Below are 22,033 nucleotides of genomic sequence, written 5' to 3'. Positions count from 1 at the left end.
AGCAGTACATCTGGGGCTGCTCTTTAGACAGACCAAGAAACAAAGATTCATGCCTCAATACTGTCAGACAGGAGCCAGTCAGCACAGTCACCAAACCTTGTCAGGAGAGAAACAAAAATCTGCTTTTTCTCCAGTAGTTATCGGTAAATTTATCAAATGTGCATTCAGAGATGATGATGAATGCATTGTTTGCCTGTTTCTCAGTTTTGTGACAGCAGGTTTTAATTTAATTTAACATGAAATTAAACCTTCTCCTATCCTCTCTTAGGAAAATACATGATTTGTACGTTCATAGGGGAAGAAAGGTTGAAGCGCTGGAGAGATGAAGCAGTCCCGAAATTGCTTTGGCCCAGAATATTAAATTACTGTGTAGGTATTTCTAGGGCTATCCCCTAGCTCCCAGCTGGAGCAGCGTGGAACTAACAGAAAAATCCGAGGAAGATAGATTGGGTGTGTAAACCACTGAGGTTCTAGCAACTTCAGAAGCTTGAACACAGCGATCAAATCTCCCAGAAATGACTTCCCCATTTCTTCTCTGTCGTCTTCATAACTGTCTTTTCAAAAGGTTATGCTAGTCTCGACTAACTCCTAATCGATTGTCTCTGGAATTTCCCGCTTACTGAATCACCCAATTGAATGAGTTAAAATTGTTAAAGCGCTTACTTAGAACAATGCCGGACTCTCGATCTACGCTAGATTAAGTTTTCATTAATAAATGTTTTAAAATAATTGAAAATTACATCGCTTGTCATTTTGTACCTGGAGTACCAAAACACGAACGGGGTTTCTATGCAGAAAACGCTTCATATGAAAATTGAAAGTTAACTTATCCACAATTATCTGTCTACGCAGAGATTTCGTTCCTGGATGAAAGAATTTGGAGGTTAAAAGAAAAACACGCTTTCCCTGACCGGGAATCGAACCCGGGCCGCGGCGGTGAGAGCGCCGAATCCTAACCACTAGACCACCAGGGAACTTATAAATCCCTTCCTAAAATACATTTATGAAGCTAGAACTCGACACACTTGCACACAGTTGACTTTTCCCAGTTTTCCAACGAATTAGTGTGAGGTCATGCCCTCGTATTCACCGACCTCTTGTTTTGCACCAACCAATAAAATCTGGACGGCAGAGGGCGTGGAAACGCCATAACAGTAACTGGGAGGTTCGTAACTGGACGATGGAACGTGCTCTGTTTCGATGTGTGCATTCAACCGGGAATAAATTGTAACGTTAATTTGTAATTGTCTTCTCGCTTTTCTTTGCATAAAGTAGTGAGCCATATGAAGAACAAAGTAATTTTTTAATTTGTCTTTGGTTCCTTCGGAGTACTTGTCATTGTGGTTTTTGTTTTGTTTTGTTTTTTTAATGAATACCTCATAGTAAATAAAAACATAAGTAATAAATTCATTATGCCTTATTTCCAAACGACGTGGGCGGAGCCGAAATAGCTCAGTTGGGAGAGCGTTAGACTGAAGATCTAAAGGTCCCTGGTTCGATCCCGGGTTTCGGCAAAAGGCCCTCCGCTTTTTGAGCCCAGGACACTATAAATACTGTACTTTCCTTCTACAATACAGAAACACTCCTTAGAACCTAAAATGGGGGCACATTTTTCTCAGATTCATAAAGGAAATCGCAAGAACACTGGGATACGTTTATTTCTGTAGCAGAACTCTAGGTGGGGGTTTCAACATCTCACTAGATAAAAGAGGAAAAGGCAAACGTGCTGAAAGAAGTTTAATCTTGAGCAATACCAATTCCATTTTATTTTCGACCTATTTTCCCTCAATAAATATTTATTGAGTAAGTGAATTGTTATTGCTATGCGCGCGTCTAATTGAAGAGACATCCTGAACAGGCTAAGTACGAACAGCAAGACTGTTTATTCACTCGGGTGCGAGCGGGTTGAGTCCGAAAAGGGAGTCTGTGGATGGTGGTGGGATTGCAGCTAGTCTTATAGGTTAGGGGTAAGCAGTGGAAAGTTACACTTAGGGGCCGTTTATTGCGGGCAGGGTAAGAATGTCACAAGATACATTATCACAAGGTAGGAGGGGTCACAGAGCACAGTGTCACGAAGTTGATTGATCAGTTAGGGTAGAGCATGTTACAATGGTAGAAGGTCGCAAGGTTGGCTAATCAGCTAAGACAGGAACTATTTATCTTCTTTCGTGGTTTTCCTGTTGTCCCAGACTTTCTGGCTCCAGGATACCTTCTGGATGTGTACGTGTGGGACACAGGGGTCACAATGGCTTGACCATAGCACAGCCTGTTCCGAGGAAAAGGATAGAGAGAGGCACGGCCGGTGAACTGAAGGAAAGGTTCCTAGAAGAAAGAGCCGGCTGAGCTGCTGAAGAGTGGCTCCTTGCTATAGGTGGGGGAGGGGCGGGGTGGGTGCTGAGCTGTGAAAGGGAGAGAGCCAGCATATTCCCTCAGCCACCTTTTTCCTAACCTCCTAATTTGCTAGCTCTTGGCATATTCAACCCGTCTTCCTACTCGGAGGAATGGTCTCTGGTTTCCAAGTCTACTTAATATTCCATCCGAGCTTTTGACCCCTCTACCCATTCCATTTTGCTCTATGCTTGTGTCTTGCATCTCTCTCCTCCTTACGTGCCTCTCTTCAAACTACAGAATGTCTAAATCTCCATCTTTGGACAATAACAATGGAACACATGACCTTACGCATTATCCTCAAACTCTTTCCTTCCACTCAGCACTAAATCTGTTCTAAGAACATTGTTTACCCCATTATTTGCTCATTGGCTGAGGAGGTCTGCCTTCCAATCCCAGGAAACCATTACCATCAACTTTCCAACTTTCAAATGTCTTGACTCTTTTTGGTCCTATACTTAATTTTGCACAGTATAACAACCTATTGACAATCCTTCCTTTATGGTTTTTTTTTTGTTTGTTTTGTTTTTGTGACGGAGTCTCGCTCTGCCGCCCAGGCTGGAGTGCTGTGGCCGGATCTCAGCTCACTGCAAGCTCCGCCTCCCAGGTTCACGCCATTCTCCTGCCTCAGCCTCCCGAGTAGCTGGGACCACAGGCGCCCGCCACCTCGCCCGGCTAATTTTTTTGTATTTTTTAGTAGAGACGGGGTTTCACCGTGTTAGCCAGGATGGTCTCGATCTCCTGACCTCGTGATCCGCCCGTCTCGGCCTCCCAAAGTGCTGGGATTACAGGCTTGAGCCACCGCGCCCGGCCAATCCTTCCTTTATGAAGCAGCCCTCCTTTGGACTTTGGGACTTTGAAGGAGCCTCGTTGTCTGGGGTGACACCAAAGGTTCATCATCTCACAGCCACAGAGATCAAGGACCTGGGCACACCAAGAGTGAGGTTAAGAGTGGAAATTTAATAGGTGAAAGAAAGAAAATATCTCTCTGCTACAGAGAGCGGAAAAATGGGTTGCCAAAATGTGGTGAAATGCAGGGGTTTTTACAGATGAGCTAGTGGGGAGATGGCGTCTGACCTACACAGGGCACGAAAAACCCAGTTAGGACCAGGTGTGCCAACTGCATAGGGTGTGAATCTCTGGCAGCCCTCACCCCAATCTGTTATTGTGCAGGTGAGTTCTCTGCCTGAGCTTCTCCATGTTGCCCATTTCTTTCTTACTGTACACATGCTAACAAAGAATGGAAGGTGGAGCCTCATGGTGGACATGCCTGGCCTCCCGGTAGACCTTTTCTATATAGGTGCAGCTGCCAGCCTTCCCCCATTCAAGTTTCCAGCTTCCTTATCTATGTCTGCAGCTCCATCTTTCAGCCTGCTCTTTGTCAGAAAATGAATAATTTCTAGGGCTGCTTTTTGTTAGAAGAGAAGTTCTGCTGAGGACTCTTTTGCCCTATCTACCTAAGTAATTTCTTTGTACCTCCTGTAGCAACTTGACTCTCCATTATTTTTCTCCATACTCTCTCACTATTCCCTTTCAGCTCCCCATCCCTCCAATGTTAATGACTTTGGTCTTTTTTTAAATTAAATGTTTATTTTTAGGTAGTCATAGATTCACATGCAGCTATAAGAAATAATACAGAGAGATTCCTTACCTGCTTGCCCCCAATGGTAACATCTTGCAAAACTGTAGTGCAAAATCACAATCAGGATATTGATACTGATAAAGTCAAGATGCAAAACATTTCCATCACCACAAGGATTCCTTATTGCCTTTTTACAGCCACACCCACTTCCCTACTGTCCCTGCTTCAACCTCTGGCAACTATTAATCTTTTTCACTTTTATGATTTTGTCATTTCAAATATGTTTTAAAAATGGAATGATACATTATGTAACCTATTAGGATTGGCATTTTGCACTCAGTGTAATTCTCTAAAGATTCATCTAGGTTGTTTAGCATCAACAGTTCATTCTTTTCTCTTGCTCAATAGTATTCTGTGGTATGAATTTACCAGTTTGAACATTCACCTGCTGAAGGAAAGTTGAGTAATTTTCAGCTTTTGACTTTTACAAATAAAGCCACCATAAACATTTGTATACTGGTTTTAGTGTTAATATAAATCTTTGTTTATCCAAGATAAATGTCCAGGAGTGCAGCTGCCGGGTGGTATGGTACTTGCACATTTAACTTTTTAAGAAACTGCCACTGTCTTCCAGAACAGCTACATTTCATTCCCACCTACATGTTTACAGCCTCATCAGCATTTGGTTGTTGCCACTATTTTTATTTTAGTCATTCTGATAGATGCATAGTGATATCTCACTGTGGTTGTAATTTGCATTTCCCTAATGCTAAGGATGTTGAAAACGTTTTTATGTGCTCATCTGCCATCTGTATATCTTCTTCGGTGAAATGTCTCTTTAGGTGTTTTATCCAATCCGGTAAGAATAGCTGTGTACATGCCGGGTGCGGTGGCTCACGTCTGTAATCCCAGCACTTTGGGAGGCCGAGGCGGGCGGATTACGCAGTCAGAAGATGGAGACCATCCCGGCTAACATGGGGAAACCCCGTCTCTACTAAAAACACAGAAAATTAGCCGGGCGTGGTTGCAGGCGCCTGTAGTCCCAGCTACCCAGGAGGCTGAGGCAGGAGAATGGCCTGAACCCGGGAGGGGGAGCTTGCTGTGAGCCGAGATGGCGCCACTGCACTCCAGCCTGGGCAACAGAGCTAGACTCCGTCTCAAAAAAAAAAAAAAGAGTACTTGTGTACAGGTTTTTTTTTTTTTTTTTTTTTTGAGACGGAGTCTCGCGCCTAGGCTGGAGTGCAGTGGCCGGATCTCAGCTCACTGCAAGCTCCGCCTCCTGGGTTTACGCCATTCTCCTGCCTCAGCCTCCCCTGTAGCTGGGACTACAGGCGCCCGCCAATCGCCCGGCTAGTTTTTTGTATTTTTTAGTAGAGACGGGGTTTCACGGTGTTAGCCAGGATGGTCTCGATCTCCTGACCTCGTGATCCGCCCGTCTCGGCCTCCCAAAGTGCTGGGATTACAGGCTTGAGCCACCGCGCCCTGCCGTGTACAGGTTTTTATGTGAGAAGTTCCTGAAAAAGCTGGAAGTTAAAAACTTTTCCAAATCTCTGTCTTAGATTATGAAGTTGTCATGCCATGCAATTTGTTTTTTAAAAAAATTATTTAGTGATACTTCTTAAAGCAATGTAAGGAAGACTATTCAGGACTATCGTGATAGGCAGGGACCACTGCAAGGAGGTCTTGCAATAAGGGAAGGAGATTGGCCTCAATTCTGAATATAGCATGGGCAAGTGGGAATTTATAGCCAAGGAGCAGTGTGTGGTGGTCAGTGGACAGGAAATTACTAAGAGAAAATCTCAGAGGTAAGGGAAATTCTGGCTAAACAAACCTAACAGGATTCTTGCTGAAGACAGGCCAAGGTAATCAGACATCAATCATCTGGGGGATGGTGGAGAAATGAGGAGCCTGATCAGAAATGGAGGTTAATTAAACATAGATGATATGGGGGTTCTTGCTAAACTGACTTGGCAGTGTTCTTTGCTAAAACTGGACGTTACAAGGAAGTGCATAGATGGGCCTAGCAGAAGATTCAGAAGCCTGACTAAAGTTTGGCCAAGCGAATAATCTTTGTTAAATTCTTATGCAACTTCATTTGCAAAGTGCAGTACAGACTACTGTCTTGTTGTTTGAAGAAAGGAAGAACGTTGGGCCGGGCGCGGTGGCTCAAGCCTGTAATCCCAGCACTTTGGGAGGCCGAGACGGGCGGATCACGAGGTCAGGAGATCGAGACCATCCTGGCTAACCCGGTGAAACCCCGTCTCTACTAAAAAATACAAAAAACTAGCCGGGCGAGGTGGCGGGCGCCTGTAGTCCCAGCTACAGGGGAGGCTGAGGCAGGAGAATGGCCTAAACCCAGGAAGCGGAGCTTGCAGTGAGCTAAGATCCGGCCACTGCACTCCAGCCTGGGTGACAGAGCAAGACTCCGTCTCAAAAAAAAAAAAAAAAAGAAGAAGAAGAAGAAAGGAAGAACGCAACATGGAGAAATTTCCAAGATCATAAGTCACTAACGAGTTTCTTCCGGCTCTCACTGACTGAATGAATCACTATTCCCTGAGGGGGGGGGGGGGGGAAGGAAGATCGAGCAAAGGGTAGCATATACCAGTTCCACCAATGAACTCACGTGGTCCTCTGTATGCAAAAATAATGCTGTTGATTTTTAAAAAGAAATCCTGAAAAGGGAAGTTAAAAGAGACCGGGTCTCCTGGGTCCCGGGCGGAACCGCAGGCGTTGCTAGCAGGCGCGGTCCCACCGCCGCCCAACACGGGGAGTTTGACCTGCTCCGTGTCCGGCCTGGGCCTGGTCCCCCCCTCCTTAGACAACCTGGTACCCCCGGGCTCCCCCGGGAGTCCCATGTTGGTGCCAGGCCCGGTGCGGACGCCCGCTCCACACAGCGCCGTAGCCCCGAACCCCCGAGCACCCACGATCCGCCGACCTCAGCCTCCCGGGGAGCTGGGATTACAGGCGCGCGCCACCGCGTCCGGCGCTTGGTTTGGTGGCACCGCGATCTTGGAGGCTGCAACTGCCGACTGCGTGTGCTGGGAGGCGGGATCCGTGCAGAGGTTTCGTCGCGGCCCAGCCGGCTGCCGCTCCAGATTGCCAGAAATGCCTGGTAGAACTAGCTGAAGACACCGCAGAAAGCACTGGCAGAGAAATGAATGAGCATCCCTTACTATGTTGTCCTCGGAACCTTTACAAAAAGGTCAATTAAACAGATAGCTGTAAATTTAATAAGTGAAAGAGTGAAGGACTGTGTTGAGTGGGTTTCACAGACTTCAATATGTATATGAAATCACCTGGGGATCTGGCTAACGTGGAGTTCTAACGCTGTAGGTCTAGGATGGAGTCTAGGTATTCTACATTTGTGAGGAATTCCCAGGTTAGGCCAGTGTTGCTGATCAGCAGCCCAGGCTGCAAGTGACAAGGTTGTTGATGCTTTGGGACCCGATGGTTCTACAAGTTCTTGTCACATCATTATAATATTAGAACATTGAAGAGAAAAGAAAAGAAAGACAGAAAGAAAAGTAAATAAATTATTATTATTATTAAGACGGAGTCTTGCTCTGTCGCCCAGGCTGGAGTGCAGTGGGGCCATCTCGGCTCACTGCAAGCTCCGCCCTCCGGGTTCACCCCATTCTCCTGCCTCACCCTCCCGAGTCGGGGACTACAGGCGCCCGCCACCAAGCCCGGCTAATTTTTTTATTTTTAGTAGAGACGGGGTTTCACCGTGTTAGCCAGGATGGTCTCGATCTCATGACCTCGTGATCCGCCCGCCTGGGCCTCCCAAAGTGCTGGGATTACAGGCATGAGCCATTGCGCTCGGCCTAAATAAATTTATTTTAAAAAAGAATAGAGACGTGAGATCTCAACTCTCACTGAGAGTTAAGATTTACTCGTAAGTTCTTCCATAGGTGTAATGGCAGGGTACTGTGTACAGAATCACCAATACAGGCACTTAATCTGCACAAGAATGGCTTACTGGACGAGGTGCTACCTGAAATATGTCTTAAACATAAGCTATAATTAGGCACATAAAGAAGGGCATGGAAAAATTTTTACCATCAAGTCCTGGCAGAAGCAAAGCTGAAAAGGTATGAACGCCTGGGAAAATTACTAGTTCCTAGTTCAAGTAGACCTGAGCAGAAAATCAAAGGTTCGTGGACCAAAGTAAAAAGATGAAGCAGTGGCTGCTCCAGCCTGTAATCCCAGCACTTTGGGAGGCCAAGACAGGAGGATTACCTGAGGTCAGGAGTTCTAGACCAACCTGGACAACATGGTGAGACCCCCCCCTACACACACACACACACTACAAATACAAAAAAATTAGCCAGGCGTGGTGGCACACGCCTATAATCCCAGCTACTTGAGAGGCTGAGGCATGAGAATAGCTTGAACCCTGGAGGCAGAGGTTGCAGCGAGCTGAGATTGTGCCACCGCACTCCAGCTTGGGTGACAGAGTGAGACTCCATCTAAAAACAAAAAACAAAACAAAACAAAAAGGATAAAGATGAGTCCACAAAGGAAAAAATAGTTACTTTGTGTAGTATACAGTCTCCAAAAACTGACCTCAATGCAGCATATTTTTCAATAGTTACACCCTTTTATAGTCCATTCCCACAGTGAATCTTGGCTGACATAACAAAATTATTTCACTGAGGTGATACTGTGCCAGTTCCAGGGCTAACCCATATGAAATTTCACACCTTCTGACTTGGTTTTTTGGAATGCTAAATCTTGGGATACTCCCTCTCAGAGTCTAGTCACCATGCTGTGAGAAACCCAAGCCACATGAAAAGCCCAGTTTCATTCTCCTACATGTGACTAACAAATTATCCCAGCACATTTGTTGAAAAGGTGTCCTTTCCCCATATTGTGTTTTTGTTTGCTTTGTGGAGATCAGTTGGCTGTAACTATTTGGGTTTATTTCTGGGATCTCTACTGTTCCATTGGTCTGTGTGCCTATTTTTATACCTGTACCATGCTGTTTTGGTGACAATGGCCTTATAGTATAGTTTGAAATCAGATAATGTGATGCCTCCAGCTTTGCTCTTTTTGCTTAGTCTTGCTTTGGCTATGTGGCCTCTTTTTTGGTTCCATATGAACTTTAAATTGTTTTTTTCTAATTCTGTGAAGAATGATGGTGATATTTTGATGCGAATTGTATGGAATTTATAGATTGCTTTTGGCAGTATGATCATTTTCACAATATTGATTCTATCCATCCATGATCATGGGATGTGTTTCCATTTGTTTGTGTCATCTATGGTTTCTTTTAGCAGTATTTTGTAGTTTTACTTGTAGAGGTCTTTCACCTCCTGGGTTAGGTGTATTTCTAAGTATTTTAATTGTTTTTGCAGCTATTGTAAAAGGGTTTGAGTTCTTGATTTGATTCTCCACTTGGTGGCTGTTGCTGTATAGAAGAGCTACTGATTTGTATACATTAATTTTGTATCCAGAAACTTTACTGAATTATTTTATCCATTCTAGGAGCTTTCTGGAGGAGTCTTTAGGGTGTTCAAGGTAAACGATCATATCATCAACAAATAGTGACAGTTTGAGTTCCTCTTTACTGATTTGGATGCCTTTTTCTTTCTCTTATCTGATTGCTCTGGCTAGGACTTTCAGTACTATGTTGAGGAGGAGTGGTGACAGTGGGTATCCTTGTCTTGTTTAGGTTCTCAGAGGGAATGCTTTCAACTTTTCCCCATTCAGATTATGTTGCCTGTAGGTTTGTCATAGATGGCTTTTATTACGTTGAGGTATGTCCCTTGTATCTCAAGTTTGCTGAGAATTTTGATCATAAAGGGATGCTTGATATTGTTGAATGCTTTTTCTGCATCTATTGAGATGATTGTGTGGTTTTTGTTTTTAATTCTGTTTATGTGGTATATCATATTTATTGAACACATACTTGTGTATGTTAAACCATCCCTGCATCCTAGTATGAAACCCACTTGACCATGTGGATTATCTTTTTGATATGTTGTTGGATTTGGTTAGCTAGTATTTTGTTAAGGAATTTAGCATCTATATTCATCAGGGATATTGGTCTGTAGTTTTCTTTTTTGATTATGTCCTTTCCTGCTTTTGGTATTAGGGTGATATTGGCTTCAGAGAATGAATTAGGGGGGGTTCCCTCTTTCTCTATCTTGTGGAATAGCATCAATAGGATTGGTACCAATTCTTCTTTGAATGTCTGGTAGAATTCTGCTGTGAATCCATCTGGTCCTGAACTTTTTTTTGTTGATAATTTTTTTGTTTGTTTGTTTGTCTTTTTAGATGGAGTTTCGCTTTGTCACCTAGGCTGGAGTGCAGTGGCATGATCTCGGCTCACTGCAGCCTCGCCTCCTGGGTTCCAGCGATTCTCCTGCCTCAGACTCCCGGGTAATTGGGATTACAGGGGCCTGCCACCATGCCCAGCTAATTTTGTATTTTTAGTAAAGACAGAGTTTCACCATGTTGTCCAGGCTGGTCTCCAACTCCTGACTTTAGGTGATCCACCTGTCTTGGCCTCCCAAAGAGATTACAGGCATGAGCCACTGTGCCTGGCCTGGTAATTTTTTCTTTTCCTTTTTTTTTTTTTTTTTTTTTTGAGACGGAGTCTCACTCTTGTTGCCCAAGCTGGAGTGCAATGGTGTGATCTTGGTTCACTACACCTCCGCCTCCTGGGTTCGAGCGATTATGTTGCCTCAGCCTCCCTAGTAGCTGGGATTACAGGCACCCGCCACCATGCCCGGTTAATTTTTTGTATTTTTAGTAGAGACGGGGTTTCCCCATGTTAGCCAGGCTGGTCTCAAACTCCTGATGTCTGGTGATCCACTCACCTCAGCCTCTCAAAGTGCTGGGATTACAGGCATGAGCTACCATGCCCAGCTTGGCCTGGTAATTTTTTAATTACCATTTTAATCTCCCTGCTTGTTATTTGTCTGTTCAGCATATTTGATTCTTCCTGATTTAAGCTAGGAGGGTTGCGTCTTTCTAGGAATTTATCCATCTCTTCCAGGTTTTTTAGTTTATGCGTATAGAGGTATTCATAGTAGCCTTAAATGATCTTTTGAATTTCTGTGGTGTCAGCTGTAATATCTCCCGTTTAATTTTTTATTGAGGTTATTTGGATTTTCTCTCTTCTTTTGGCTAATCTTGCTAAAGGTCTATCAATTTTATTTATCTTTTCAAAGAACCAGATTTTTGTTTTATTTATCTTTTGTATTTTTTGGTTTGTTTCAATTTCATTTAGTTCTGCTGTGATCTTGTTTATTTCCTTTCTTCTGCTGTGTTTGGGTTTGCTTTGTTCTTGTTTCTCTAATTCCTTGAGGTGGAACCTTAGGTTGTCAGTTTGTGTTCTTTCAGTCTTCTTGATGTAAGTGTTTAGGGCTATGAACTTTCATCTTAGCACTGCTTTTGCTGTTTCCCAGAGGTTTTAATAAGTTATCACTACTGTCGTTCAGTTCAAGGAATTTTTAAATTTCCATTTTGATTTCATTTTTGACCTAATGTTCATTCAGGACCAGGTTATTTAATTTCTATGTATTTGCATGGTTTTGAAGGTTCCTTTTGGAGTTGATTTCCAGTTTTATTTCACTGTACTCTGAGAAAGTGCTTGATATAATTTGAATTTTCTTAAATTTATTGAGGCTTGTTTTGTGGCCTATCATATGGTTTATCTTGGAGAAAGTTTCATGAGCTGTTGAATAGAATGTGTATTCTGCATTGTTGAATGGAATGTTTTGTATATATCTGTTAAGTCCATTTCTTCCAAGGTATAGTTTAAATTCATTGTTTCTTTGATTTTCTGTTTTGATGACCTGTCTAGTACTGTCAGTAGAGTATTGAAGTCCCCCACTGTTATTATGCTGCCATCTATCTCATTTGTTAGGGCTATTAAGTAATTGTTTTAGGCCGGGCGCGGTGGCTCAAGCCTGTAATCCCAGCACTTTGGGAGGCCGAGACGGGTGGATCACGAGGTCAGGAGATCGAGACCATCCTGGCTAACACGGTGAAACCCCGTCTCTACTAAAAAAAATACAAAAAATTAGCCGGGCGAGGTGGCGGGCGCCTGTAGTCCCAGCAACTCGGGAGGCTGAGGCAGGAGAATGGCGTAAACCCGGGAGGCGGAGCTTGCAGTGAGCTGAGATCGACCACAGCACTCCAGCCTGGGCGGCAGAGCGAAACTCCGTCTCAAAAAAAAAAAAAAAAGAAAATCAAAGTAATTGTTTTATAAATTTGGGAGCTTCAATGATAGGTGCGAACATGTTTAGGACTGTGATATTTTCCTGTTAGCCAAGGCCTTTTACCATTATATAATGTCTCTGTTTTTTTTAACTGCTGTTGCTTTAAAGTTTGTTTTGTCTGGTAGAAGAGTAGCTACGCCTGCTCAATTTTGTTGTCCGTTTGAATGAAATGCCGTTTTCCACTGCTTTTTGTTGTTGTTGTTGTTGTTGTTGTTGACACGGAGTCTTGCACTATTCAGCCCAGGCTGGAGTGCAGTGGAGCGATCTCTGCTCACTGCAAGCTCCGCCTCCCGGGTTCACGCCATTCTCCTGCCTCAGCCTCCGGAGTAGCTGGGACTACAGGCGCCCACCACCAAGCCCGGCTAATTTTTTGTATTTTTAGTAGAGACGTGGGGGGGGGGGGTCTCACCGTGTTGGCCACGATGGTCTCGATCTCCTGACCTGGTGATCCGCCCGCCTTGGCCTTCCAGCGTGCTGGGATTACAGGCGTGAGCCACCGCGCCCGGCTTCCACCGCTTTTTAAGTTTATGTGAGTCCTTATGTGTTATGTGAGTCTCTTGAATACAGCAGATGGTTGGTGAATTCTTATCCATTCTGCAGTTCTATATCTTTTCAGTGAAGCATTTAAGCTGCTTACATTCAATGTTAGTATTGAGATGTGAAGTACTATTCCATTGGTCATGCTATTTGTTGCCTGTGTACCCGGATTTTTAAATTTTTGTTTCTGCTTTTTAAATTGTATTTTTGTTTTATAGGTCCTGTGAGATTGATGCTTTAAATAGGTTCTGTTTTGATGTGTTTTCAGGATTTGTTTCAAGAGTTAGAGATTTTTTTTTTTTTTTTTTTTTTGAGATGGAGTCTCCCTCTGTTGCCCAGGCTGGAGTGCAGTGGCGCGATCTCGGCTCACTGCAAACTCCACCCCCCGGGTTCACGCCATTCTGCTTCCGCCTCCTGAGTAGCTGGGACTACAGGCGCCCGCCACTATGCCTGGCTAATTTTTTTGTATTTTTAGTGGAGACGGGTTTCACCGTGTTATCCAGGATGGTCTGGATCTCCTGACCTCATGATCCTCTCGCCTCAGCCTGTCAAAGAGCTGGGATTACAGGCGTGAGTCACCATGCCGGGCCAAGATTTAGAGAACCTTTTAGCAGTTCTTGTAGTGGTGGCTTGGTAGTGGCGAATTCTCTCAGCACTGGTTTGTCTGAAAAAGACTATCTTTCTTTCATATATGATGCTTAGTTTTGCAGGATACAAATTCTTGGCTGATAATTGTTTTGTTTGAGGAGGCTGAAGATTTGGCCCCAATCCCTTCTAGCTTGTAGGGTTTCTGCTAAGAAATCTGTTGTTAATCTGAAGGTTTTCCTTTATAGGTTACCTGGTGGTTTTGTCTCACAACTCTGAAGATTCTTTCCTTTGCCTTAACTTTAGATAGCCTGATGACAATGTGGCTAGGCGATAATGTTTTTATGATGAATTTTCCAGGTGTTTTTTGTGCTTCTTGTATTTGGATTTCTAGGTCTCTAGCAAGATCAGGGAAGTTTTCCTCGATTATTCCCCCAAATATGTTTTCCAAACTTTTAGATTTCTCTTTTTATTCTGGAACGCCAATTATTCTTAGGTTTGGTCATTACATAATCCCAGACTTCTTGGAGACTTTGTTCATACTTTCTTATTTTTTTTCTTTGTGTTTGTTGGATTGGGTTAATTCAAAGACCTTGCCTTTAAGCTCTGAATTTCCTTCTTCTACTTGTTCGATTCTATTGGTGAGACTTTCCAGAGCATTTGCATATCTATATATGTGTCCAATGTTTCCCGAAGTTTTTATTGTTTTTTATTTATGCTATCTACTTCATTGAATAGTTCTCCCTTCACTTTTTTTTTTTTTTTTTTTTTTTCCCCGAGATGAAGTCTCACTGCGTTGCTCAGGCTGGATTGCAGCCACAGGATCTCCGCTCACTGCAACCTCCGCCTTCCGGGTTCAAGCAATTCTCCTGCCTCTCAGCCTCCTGAGTAGCTGGGATTACAGGTGCATGCCACCACGCCCAGGCAATTTTTGTATTTTTATTAGAGATGGGGTTTCACCATGTTAGGCAGGCTGACCTCAAACTCCTGACCTCAAATGATCTGCCCACCTTGGCCTCCCAAGGGATTACAGGTATGAACCACTGCACCTGGTCTCTCCCTTCACTTCTCGTATCATATTTTGGATTTCCTTGTGTTGGGCTTCACTTTTCTCTGGTACCTCCCTAATTAGCTTAATAACTAACCTCCTGAATTCTTTTTCAGGTAAATCAGGGATTTCTTCTTGGTTTGGATCCACTACTAGTGAGCTAGTGCGATTTTTGGGAGTGTTTCCTTCAGGTTAACAACAGATTTCTTAGCAGAAACCCTACAAACTAGAAGGGATTGGGGCCCAATCTTCAGCCTCCTCAAACAAAACAATTATCAACCAAGTGTTTCTGCTTCCTTCAGAGGATCCGTGGGTCCTCTTGGGTGTCCTGATTTATTCCTGTAGTCGTTCTGGAGTTAAAATTCATGATGGGGGCCTCCACAGGCTGCTCTGTCCATTCAAGTCAGAAGTGCAATCTAGTCCTGTCTCCCATCTGCCATGATGCTCCCAATTCACTTCCAGTGGTCAATTTTCAGGCTTCAATTTGCTCAGCCTCTCAATGGCATTTGGCCCAGCTGATATTCCCCCTTTATGAAAACACATTCTGGCCGGGCGTGGTGGCTCACGCCTGTAATCCCAGCACTTTGGGAGGCCGAGGCGGGCGGATCACAAGATCAGGAGATCGAGACCATCCTGGCTAATACGATTAGCTGGGCGTGGCGGCGGGCACCTGCAGTCCCAGCTACTTGGAAGGCTGAGGCAGGAGAATGGCGAGAACCCGGGAGGCGGAGCTTGCAGTGAGCCGAGACGGCGCCACGGCAGTCCAACATGGGCAACAGAGGGAGGCTCCGTCTCAAAAAATAAAATAAAATAAATAAAAAAGAAAAAAAAAGAAAACACACTCCTCATTAGACCCCTGAGGGTCTTCTATCACAAAATCCCTGAGTGTTAATGAAAGATCTGAAGTATACCAGCCTCAGGTTTACGAGATGACCTCTTTTAATCTTTTTCACAGCAGAAAGGAAATCATAACTTCCTTGAGTGTTGCTAAAATTGTTTTATTATTCAGGCAGAAGCAGTCTCATGACCCAAAGAATGAGTATCTGAAAAGAAAGAATAGCTATTGGCAATCACCCTGTTACCTCCAATCACTTATAAACCATTATTGTCTATCAGAAACCATCCATCTTTATCTGTTAAGCCGGACATTGTCCTCGAAGCTCACTGGGACCTCTTAATTCTTTATTCTTTTCATAAATAGTGTTTCCCCAAACTTTGGTGAACCAGTTGCTTTTGGTGTTCAACTTTTTAGGGAGCCAACTGAGACATAGCCATACCAGACCCTTCCACCCCCCCAAAAAAAATCCAACATAATTATATAATATATAATATATACATGTATTACTTTAACATCAAATTTTAAAAATAGATGTTTGAAATTATGTATCATTCTGTAATATTTGCTTTTCGATTACATAACTGTTATTACTTAAACAAAATAATAGGACTAGTTAATAATGGCAATTAGTAGTAATTTATAGTAGGGCTAAATACATAAATAATATGTTTGGGAAAAAGATAACAATATGTTTTTAGTATCTCTATCTGTTCTCATGCAGTAATTTAATTTTTTAAAACTCTTTATTGGATATTTAAGTCTCATAGGCTATATTATTTCAACTTTAAGGTACGTTAATAAAGGAAAAACATAAATACAAAAATGTAAAATACAGTAAGAATGTAAAAGAAGAACATAACTACAATAAAACTACTTAAGCAGATATTACCTATATTTAATGAAAAAAATGGCACTTCTTTCTGTTCTGTGAAACAAATTGAGTATCTTTACCCTTTCTGTTTCTTTTTCCAATTTTTTTTCTGTGATCTATCTGCAACATTTAAGACATCTTTATTTTCTTTAATAGAGTGGTAATACTGAATACAGTCAAAGATAAAATTCACTTTGAATTGCAGCTCTGCTCTCTTACCAAGCCCATATTACTTAGATTACTGGTATCATTCTAGTGTGATAAAATCACACTAAATATCCTCTCAACAAAAGCATTTGAGCATTGAATACTCAGTATTTTACTTACTAGCAATAGCAAGCTGTTGCAGCATGCTGAGATGGCACCACAGTACTCCAGCCTGGGCAACAGAGGGAGACTCCATCTCAAAAAAATAAATAAATAAAATGAAATAAATAAATAATAAACTTGGGAAACAAAGCTTGGATTCCAAATAAATTGTATTTTTAGCAAGAGATGATAAGGTCCTATTTAACTTGCATTCTGAAGCAGTCTTTTTTTAAAAAAAAAAAGAATCTTTTCTTAGTGTATGAATCTTTATGTCACAATCTACATAACATTGTTAAAATTAATGTGAGGCTATTGTTTTGGAATGAACTCCTGCACTAGGTTCCAACAGACCAGACCAAACCAGAAGGGAGTCACTTATGCAGGGTACCAAGTGATCAAACTGAACTTTAAAACACGTCGGTTTTCCAAAAAACAGGAGATTCAGAGCAACCAGTAGAAAAGGGTCCAGTCTACCTCAGCCAGCATGATAAGGAAGTATTCTCTGCTTTAACCCTACAAGGAAAGTCACTTTGAAATTACCAATCCACTTATTGTTCCTTGTTTGTAGTTTCTTCAGCCTGTTCTACCTATAAACCTCATCTCCTCATCAGAGCACCTTCTTATTTCGTAGATGAGTTGCTGCCTGATTCATAAATTGCTAATAAAAGTTGATCTGATCTTTAACCTAAGTGTGTTGAAATTTTGTTCTTTGACAACATGGAACAAATGAAACTGTAAATTTCTGTTTTACGGTAGTTCTTTTCTCCATTCTCACTCTTAAAATATTTTCAAATTAGAGAATAGCATTCCTCTTGCCGCACACTTTGAAAATATGATTTTACACCAAGTAAACATTTTAACATCTATCCTATAGCCAGCAATAATGATAGTCAACTTTAGACATTTCTAAGGAGGCTACCTCTTTCGTTTCTATAAAGTGAAAAATCTTATTGTTTCTGCACATTTTGAGGAAACTAAAAAGTGACCATAAATCTCAATAAGGCATGAAAGCCTCAATATCACCAGTAAACAAATCACAGTCCTTCTTAGCAATGTTGTTTGTTTTGTTTTGTTTTGTTTTGTTTTGTTTGAGACGGAGTTTCGTGCTTGTTGCCCAAACTAGAGTGCAATGGCGCGATCTCGGCTCACAGCAACCTCTGCCTCTGGGGTTCAAGCGATTCTCCTGCCTCAGCCTCCCGAGTAGCTGGGATTACAGGCATGTGCTACCACGCCCCGCTGTTTTTTTGTATTTTTAGTAGAAACGGGGTTTCACCATTTTAGCCAGGCTGGTCTCAAACTCCTGACCTCAGGTGATCCACCCGCCTTGGCCTCCCACAGTGCTGGGATTACAGGCCTGAGCGGTCATGCCGGGCCTCTCAGCAGTGTTGTGAACAACGTGTGCAGAACAGTTCACATGTAGGATCTTTTCATTTTCTTTGGTAAAAAGTTTATAGTCTGAATGGAATTTGCCAAAATTTACATTTGCACTGTCTGGCAAATATGCAGACAGATGAGCAAGGTCTAACTTGACCAATGAATCAATAATGACTTGACCAAGGTCTAGTTGACCAACGAATCAATAATGTTTATGTTTCAAGTGGTTTCATTAAGTCTTCATACATACCAAGAAAGATGATTTTCAACATCAGCTGGTCATCTGACAGAATCAGCTCTCCACTGCAAGAGACCAATATGTGGTATCCGATTTTCCTCTTGTTCACCTACGAGATGCAACCTCTGAATCAGGAAATAGAGTAATTAAGGAAGCCATAAAATAATGTGTGTTCTTTTCTAATATTCTGCCCAATGCCATTTTCTTGTATTTATTTTTAATTTTAATTTTCTTTAAAGTCTGCTTGTAAGCAAGCCCAATGCTAGTAAGCAAGCCCAATGCTATTCTCTACAGAGCGTTGACGTCACTTTTGGGAGACAAAAACTCTTTTGATTGGTTCACAAGTTCTTGCCTGTCTCATCCCAGACTGGAGAGATGCAGTGTCCCTGTGTACTTTCACATCCAAATCTGTTTTGAATATTGCGTAGTATGCTCTGTTTTGATTATTTATTCTCCAAATCCAGTTGTATGTGTCCTTCTATCTGTCATTCAAGTAACAGTCTGTTTAGACTTTTTCAGTGCTCTCTGGGTTATGCTGGCATTCGCATGATAATCGTTCTCGTTTTCGTTATCTAAACTCTAAAAATCTGGCCATAGTATTCACAATGTTAAAAATTAAACTAAGGCCGGCGCGGTGGCTCAGGCCTGTAATCCCACCACCTTGGGAGGTCGAGGCGGCGGATCACTTGAGGTCAGGAGTTCCAGACTAGCCTGGCCAAGATGGTGAAATCCCGTCTCTACTAAAGGTACAAAAAATTAGCCGGGAGTGGTGGTGCAGGTTTGTAATCCCAGGTACTCGGGAGGCTGAGGCAGGAGAATCGTTTGAACTCTGGAGGCAGCGATTGCGGTGACCCGAGATCATGCCATTGCACTCCAACCTGGGCGACAAGAATGAAACTCCATCTCAAAATAAATAAATTAATTTAATTTAATTTAATTAAACGAGCACTATCTCAATACAAACTAGCACTATGTAGACACGACAGTCTACAGTCAAAGACCGAGTGTTACGTTCACGATTACAAACCCTAACATCGCGCATTTAAGTCGCCTCACTCAGAGAGATGCACGGTCCAAGGTTGTCACCATCAGCGGCCAAGGGAAAAACGGCCACAACTACAAAAGTGGGATAACCTAAGCCCTATTATCCATTGGCAATAAAATCAGTGTTACTTTCAGTCCTGGGGCGGGGGGGGAACAAGGGTGGGGTTATCACTTTTTGTGTGTGTGTAATCTCTCCAACCTATCGCCAAAAACCGAAAGCCCAGACTTTTCACATCCCAGGTAGGGTTTTCCTGGGAGGTGGGTCTTTGAGTGCTAAACCTCAGACAATCCCCTGGCAAACAAAGTCAGTGGAGAAGATAAGCTTTTCACCCCTTCCTGCTTATTACTACCGCTCTCACATCCTAGCAGATGCCCAAGAGTTTGCACCAAGAGCTCCATACTCTTTACACCATGAAGTTGTATTTGTCCAAATCCCTTTGGACTTCCTCAAGACCGAGACGGAGGCGTGATTGGGGAAGACTGCAGTGGGACTAGGGAAGGTATTTTCTTAAAACAGACGGCCTTACAAGAGGTTTGCTGTACATTAGGATAGCCTTACAAGAAGTTTGAGCACATGAGATAGCGACAGGTGGAGACGCCTGTCAAAGGACGTTGTTTTGTTGTTTGAGATAGTAAAAGCTTCAATGCTTCCCGATGGGAAACACTAGATCACTTTTCCTGTGGGAAAGAACCGGTATGGAGGGAGAGAGGAAACAGGCTGGTTTCCTGTTCTCTCCAGACAAAATGGATGGACGCCCGTGCAGGTTAAGTGTCAGGTTTCTGGACAGGACGTTTAGGAAATTTTCTACTTGAGGTGAGAAGTGGGGAGTCATCAGCTCAGAATGAGACGGGCAAAAGCAGCGGATCAGCAGCGACTTTCTTGATCTGATTCAAGTTTTGGAAGCTGTTGAGCTTTTAAGAGGTTTCATAAGAATATTTTATCTTAGAAATTTAAAATACGGGTAATGTAGACTTTAAAAAGTTTAAATGAAGTAAAAATCAGTGTTGAACATACCTGACGAAAGCCCATTGCTGTATGCCTCCTTAGCGCAGTAGGCAGCGCGTCAGTCTCATAATCTGAAGGTCCTGAGTTCGAACCTCAGAGGGGGCAGCTGCTGTTTTGTCCCCAACTTAAAAAACTAACCTATTTGTTCATTATATAATTATCTCTATAGTTTCTTGGCCCCGTATATGTTGTCAAACAGATCAAGTCTCAGCTCTCTAAGTCCCGACGGATTATCAAGTTCCAGTAAATCTCTTTTAGTTCTTGTAGTACCATCTCTTTCCAGAGGGCATACTGTTTTGTCCGAGTTCCTCTGATCTCAATTCCCTCTTGGGACAGTATCCTCCTACCGGTGCAACTTAATCTATTGAAAAAATGAATAGACAGATGAAAACCTGATATTCAATTTGTTATGGCAGCCCTAGGAAACTAACACACCATCCCTTCTCTCACTCACCAGCCTCCCATCACGTCACCTCAAGCTGTTTTATTTTCTTCATATAATTTTTACTATATAAAGTTTCCTTGTTCTTTTATTTTTTAACGTCTTTATTGTCTGTTGCCCACCCATCCTCCTAGATTGTAAATTCCGGTAGAGACTGAATTTGTTTTATCCACTTCTGTATTTTCAGTGCCTAGTACAGTATCTGATAAACAAGTATTTCTCAAATCAATCACTTAATTTGCATATTAAATGTTATGGTTTTCTTTCCATGCTTCCTGTCACTATCTTACTCCACAAAATCAACATCTCAAACTTAGATTATTTGCAATCATTACCCCAGCAGTTACACATACTGAAATTCATCTTGCAGGCTATACCTCTCTGGCCCAGTTTGTGCTGGAAAAAGAGAGGGCTCTCCTTAGGCATCTCCTCCAAAATGTCTGGACTTTAGGGGTCTGTATTTCAGGACAGCTTTCTTAACAGTTCATTCTGGGTCGACTTAAGAAAATGTTTTATAGGGAACATCTTAACAGTTTCTTCTGGACCCTAGGCCTCTGGTTCCAGGAGTCTGCAGCTTCCACAGTTAAGGAAATACTGTTAAAGATTTGGGAGAAGCCTAAGAGCTGGGTTGTCTGGCTGTTCAGGCAGCTCTTCAGAGACCGCTTTATCTTTATTGGAGCCATCACAATTCAGAGTCTATTCCTCTCCTTTGCAGAATCAGACACTATTTTTATTTTATTTATTTATTTGTATTATTTGTTTTGAGTCTCGCTCCGTCTACCAGGATGGAGTGGTGCGGTGTGATCTCGGCTCGCCGCAACCTCTGCCTTCCGGATTCCAGAGATTCTCCTGCCTCAGCCTCCCCAGTAGCTGGGATTACAGGCGCGCGCCACCACGCCCGCCTAATTTTTGTATTGTTAGTAGAGACTGGTTCACCATGTTGATCCGGCTGGTCTCGAACTCCTGACCGCAGGTGATCTGCCCGCCTAGGACTCCCAAAGTGCTGGAATTACAGGCGTAAGCCACCGGGCCCCGTCAGAAACTATTTTTAAATTAACTTAGCTTTTCAGACTTGCAGGGCTGACTCACAATAACTAAATGCCAGAAACATATCAAGCCAGAATATGAACATATTATAACTTTCTTGATAATTGATCAGTATATTCCCTCCTATGTAAAATAAACTCTGTACTGGAAAGCAAGTAACAACAGAAGATTACTCTGGCACCTGTAAACAGAGTAACAGGAATAATAAAATATTAAATACTTCGTATCCTAAGGTTATCCTTAAATGCTAGCTTTCTTCAGAAAATCTGGGGCTATCTCACTGTAGAGGTCCCATGTATTCACCTCACTACTTTTATTTTGCATCAGAGTTACTTACCTATCTGTGGGTTGAAATTTGGGGCTCTAGGCCGGGCGCGGTGGCTCAAGCCTGTAATCCCAGCACTTTGGGAGGCCGAGACGGGCGAATCACGAGGTCAGGAGATCCAGACCATCCTGGCTAACACGGTGAAACCCCGTCTCTACTACAAAAATA

General features: G+C 42.7%; 3 non-coding genes across 3 annotated transcripts; 2 read left to right on the top strand and 1 right to left on the bottom strand.

The window, feature by feature from the left end:
* Positions 1-902: 902 nt before the first annotated feature.
* TRNAE-CUC lies at positions 903-974 on the bottom strand. Its single transcript has one exon. It is a non-coding gene; the product is annotated as a tRNA-Glu (tRNA).
* Positions 975-1,441: 467 nt separating this feature from the next.
* TRNAF-GAA lies at positions 1,442-1,514 on the top strand. Its single transcript has one exon. It is a non-coding gene; the product is annotated as a tRNA-Phe (tRNA).
* Positions 1,515-20,083: 18,569 nt separating this feature from the next.
* Positions 20,084-20,156, top strand: TRNAM-CAU. The gene has a single exon. It is a non-coding gene; the product is annotated as a tRNA-Met (tRNA).
* The last annotated feature ends 1,877 nt before the right edge of the window (positions 20,157-22,033 follow it).

The sequence above is a fragment of the Trachypithecus francoisi genome, unplaced genomic scaffold (genome assembly GCF_009764315.1).
Source record: "Trachypithecus francoisi isolate TF-2019V2 unplaced genomic scaffold, Tfra_2.0 Lachesis_group10, whole genome shotgun sequence".
NCBI classification, from domain to species: Eukaryota; Metazoa; Chordata; class Mammalia; order Primates; family Cercopithecidae; genus Trachypithecus; species Trachypithecus francoisi.
This window is presented reverse-complemented; position numbering and strand designations above follow the sequence as displayed.